The sequence below is a fragment of the Phyllostomus hastatus genome, unplaced genomic scaffold (genome assembly GCF_019186645.2).
Source record: "Phyllostomus hastatus isolate PE091 unplaced genomic scaffold, TTU_PhHast_1.1 phas_contig_524, whole genome shotgun sequence".
NCBI lineage: Eukaryota > Metazoa > Chordata > Mammalia > Chiroptera > Phyllostomidae > Phyllostomus > Phyllostomus hastatus.
The window spans coordinates 8011057-8015978 of record NW_025333900.1 but is presented as its reverse complement, the minus strand read 5'-3'; the positions used below and the strand labels follow the sequence as shown (position 1 = coordinate 8015978).

Below are 4922 nucleotides of genomic sequence, written 5' to 3'. Positions count from 1 at the left end.
TGGACAGGGACGATTCTAAGAATGAGAAATTGTACTTCTTAAATCTCTCCAGAGACTACTGCAGAATCATGTGGCCTGAAGAAATTCTTCCATGTGTCTCCTGATTTCCAGGAAAATATATTTCTAAGCTACTGCAAGAGGTGACATTTTATTTTCTCCATAAAAGACTCTCTTAGGAGGTTATTTTATATTTTCTCTCTCAGGCCCATTCCAAAGAGGTTTTTCTTAGTGCAGACAAGACTCATATCTCTTATGAAAGATGGAGAGCAGGTAGGCTAGCTTATTCAGGGTTTGGGGAATGTGTAAGAGAGTAATTTAAAGTTTTTCCTTTTATCATCAGAGTTTTATCTATATCCTTCTAAAGTTACTGAGCCAAAGCTGAGGAATGATTTTTAGGTAGTCTAGGAGATATAAAATACACCATTGCCCACTTCAAAATTGTTTTACTCCTGTATGTGCATCTCATCACTATGTGTGTGTTTATTTGTTGTCTGAGTGATAGAAAAAGCTTGGTAATGATTACCAGCGGGGAAGGGGTGAGGGAGGGTGAAATGGGTAAAGAGGGTCAATTGTATGGTAACAGTTGGCAACTAGGCTTTTAGGAGTGAGTATGGCATAGTGTATACATTTATTGAATTATCATGTTGTACACCTGAAACTTATATAATGTTTTTAACAAATGTTACCTCAATAAAAAGAAAAAAGCAAGGAAGGGAAGGGAAGAAAAAGGAAAGGAAAGGAAAGAAAAAGAAGGGAGAAAAGAAAGAAGAAAAAAAGAAAAGAAAATGCCTGGCAAGCACAACATCAACTCCTGACCTGCAAGTCATCATTAACACATCACACCACTTTTGTTCTCTGAGTTCAGGAGCCTGAATCAAGCAGCTATTACAAATAAATGAACACTGCCATAGTAGAGAAATTCTGATCATCTAAGCCCTAAATGTCAATCAACCACCATGGTCCTGTCAGAGACCAAAAGGCCAAAGATTTCAATGCAATATGAACTTCAGAAGCCAGAGAAAAACCCCAAGAATGATGTTTTCTGTTTTTTGTAAATTTGCTTAATTTTAAGTAAGCAAACATCTTTCTGCCATTGGACAGAAAAGGAATTCATCTTTTACTAGAGTAGCACTCACATTTAAAGCAAAATAATCAAACCACTATCCATCAAGACAAAGGAAGAAAGAATGCTGATATTTAAGGGTACTTGCTTCTTTTTAACTTTGGTAGCAGAAGCAGGCCTGTTCTCATAATGAGCCTGGTGGTCCTTATGCAACAAGACTCTGGGGAGTCCGGGGACCTGAGACACAGGCCTTCAGGAGCTCCTCAAGTTGTTTCATTTTGCTATCTTGGGCACGATGTTTCCAGTGCCTTGACGCGAGGCTCAGGAGCAGGTCTTCACCTGATTGCGTACACATGGCTGTCCGAAGGTGTCGGAAAGTGGTGATTTTGGCCAAGTTCTCGGAATTTTCTATGTCTGCCGTTAGTAGGACCTGGCTCATCCATTTTATTTCCGGAATTATGGCTTGGTCTGGGTGGAAGATCAAGTCAGCCAGACGTGCCTCCAGATATCTCAGTTCCTGCACAGGAAACCACAAAGGCCAGTGCAAATCCGTGCTGGTGGAAGCGGTGTACTCTCAGGAGCCAGTCCAGGAACTGAGTGAATGTCCATTGATCCCCCAGGATCGGAGCACCGGCTGGTTGACTATGCTAACAATAGCAGCCCCAGAGCAAAAGTTTTCTGTCACCTAAAACTTTCTAAGAGCTACTTTTTATTTTACAGGTAATAATACATGTTGGCATGTATGTTCTCAGAAATCCTTTACAGTCTACAACTGTACAAAAAAGACTAAGATATGAAGTCCAGAAAATATCATCCTTTGTGAATAAAGATAATTACAGTGATGACCATAAATGTGCTATCCATTAGAACCCCTGTGATGAAGAAATGCTTTGTGCTGTCCCATATGGTAGCCACTAGCCAGAGGTGGCTCTTGAACACCTGAAATATGGTTAGTACAACTGAAAAACTAAATTTATTTTTGAGAAACTGAGTTTTTAATTTTAAACATTCAAATTTAAATGGCCATATCTCACAAGTGGCTACAGTATTGAAGAGAGAAATTCTATAGAATATTTCCATGGAAGGTATCTATCCTATAGTATGATTTAGAGTGTTCTGATTACTGTATTTTTCTGTGTATGATGCACTCCTGTGTATAAGGCACACCCACGTTTTTGTGTGCATGATGTATGGGATTGTTTTACCCATGGTATATACTTATTATACCCATGTATAATGTGCATCCCTATTTTCCCCTCAAAAATTTGGGCAAAAACTACACATTATACCCAGCAAAATATGGTAAATTATCTGTTTCATTCTTTGCTATAAACCTGTTTAAAATGTATGCTATAAAAATAATTCTAAAATATAAAATCATTGCATACTTTGGAAGTGTGTGGAAATGATGATGGGTGGTATAATTTTTAAAAATATGAAATATAAAAAGTGTGGACTGGTCTATAAGTAGTTATATAAACTTGTTAAAAAATAGAGACATTGAAATTAAGAACAAACTGACAGTAACTAGAGGATAGGTGGGAGGGAAAATTGGGGGGAGCGGGGAAGGGTTTTCAGGAACATCTTTAAAGGACACATGGGCAAAACCAAGGGGGCGTGTGGGGATGGCTGGGTTGAGGGGGAGTGGTGGGGGGTAAATGGAGACAACTGTACTTGAGCTACAATAAAAAAGTTATAAAAATAAAAAAATTGAAAAAATAGATACATTTTTCTTGGAGAAGTGTCTGCTCAAGTCCTTTGCTCATTTTTTAATTAGGTTCTTTGTCTTCCTGGAGTGGAGTCGTGTGAGTTCTTTATATATTTTAGAGATCAAACCTTTGTCTGAGCCAGGTGGTGAAAGAGAAATACCGTATGATCTCACCTGTAAGTGGAACCTAATCAACAGACGAGTGTGCAAAATACAATCAGAGACACTGAAATAAAGAACAAACTGACAGTAGCCAGAGAGGAGGCGGGGAGAGGGATAATAGGGGAAGGGCCATCAAGAGACATGTATAAAGGACACATAAACAAAGTTAAAGGGGGTAGGTTCAAGGATGGGAGGGGGGTGTGGTGGGGTGAAAATGGACACAATTGTACTTGGACAACAATAAAAAAGTAGAGACATTTCTGTAAATACTGTTCATTATAAAGACATATGCAGAATTTCTTTATGAGCTGTGAGATCCTACTATTTGTAAATGTAAACTTTCTTCTGTAGTTTTTTCTTACAACATCTGGCACATGGTAAGCATTCAAAAAATATTTTTAAAGAATGAATAAAGTTTTTCAGGTTTTATCACCCCAGGAGGTACCTCTCCAAATCTGCTAAGGAACGGTGATAAAAGAAGAGTTCTTTAACAACTCATCATTTTCTTGCTGCAAAATTGCCCTTGGCTAATCAGCTCACTGCAGGAACTCAAAAGTAATAAAAGCACATACTTTGACCAGAGGCATTTTTTAACATACACACCACCCTGTCCCTAGAAGTAACAACAAGCCATAATCAGTTAGTCTGTGCTTTGTTATTAGGTTGTCTTGGTGCTGTGCTTGTGAGTATAGAAATCCCAAGTGACTCCATGTTCTAACTTGAAAACTAAATGTATGTGTTACCTTCACATGGGTTCGGTGTTGCTGAAAAAAAATTATGCCAGATAATTTAGTAGAAATTTTCCTTATAGTTCTTTGCTTCAGGAAGAATGGCTCTGTAGTTAATTTTCTTGAGAGTTTAATTCAGAATTAGCAAATAATAAGCAGGAATCTTAGACTAGAACTTTTGTGTTCTGGACAAGATTGACAGACTTGGAACCCTCTAGTGCTGAGGCAGAAATCCAGTTTCTTAATAGTGAAGGGATCCTGCAAAGTTCTCCGAGTAGGTGTTGGATTTTTTTCATAAACCTCCAGCACTCTATTGATTAAGTCTGTCAAGGCTTGAAAGTCAATTCAGAAAGACTGGCTTCTCTTCTTGATTATTGAGCCACATAGTGATTCTTGACAGCCTCTGATAAGTCACCTCAGGAACTAGTTTGTTTATATCATTCTATAGCCAGGCCTATTCTAGACAAACTGAAGAGCACCCAATTCAAAAATGTTCCTGGATGGTTTGCATATGATGTCACCAAGACAATGTGATGGCTAAAGTCTGTAATAATACATACCTTTAAAAAATTATTTTCCTGGCAAATAATACATGTTGATGATAGGTGAATAGCTTGAATTTCTTAGGAAGTTTTTCTGCCTTTCCAATCGTACACCTGGCATCAGATACAAACTGATATGAAATGTCATGAGGTGAAATCTGTACTTTTTTATCAACTTGTAGATGCGGGCTATGGAAGTTACCTAACTTTCCAATGAAGTTATGTAATATAATTGGGCATTTCTAATGACAAATGGCTGAGAGCCTCAGTATTTTAAATTGCTTTTACTGACAGGTAGAGGCATCATAGATGGTAAAAATGATTTCAGTATCATGTAGTGGTGGATAATTTAGGGCACAGACTCACATTTGGATAGAAATCCCAAAACAGATCCATGGTCGGTTCAAATAAAAAAATCATGGACCTTGATTTGGTCATGGAGCTTCTTGTCTCCAATTTTAACATGAGGGATTCCTTAATTTGTGCTTGCCTCTATGTTTTGGATGACACTGTAAGCAGTTGGTGTCCCAGTGCCATCTGGCCCATAACAGCAAACATAGATTCATTACCATATGGTGAAATGCCAGTAGAGCAAAACAAGGTTTCATTTCATCATAACTTGCTGAAACATAAAAGTAAGGACATGGCTGACATATTCATGGAAAGTTCTTCATATTGATGAGTTTGATACTGGGGAAAGTGTACTCCAAGTCAAGGAG

At 38.0% G+C, this 4922-nt stretch overlaps 1 pseudogene; it reads right to left on the bottom strand.

Annotated features, from left to right (window-relative positions):
• Window positions 1–1268: 1268 nt before the first annotated feature.
• LOC123823966 lies at window positions 1269–4599 on the bottom strand (annotated as a pseudogene).
• Between the last annotated feature and the right edge of the window lie 323 nt (window positions 4600–4922).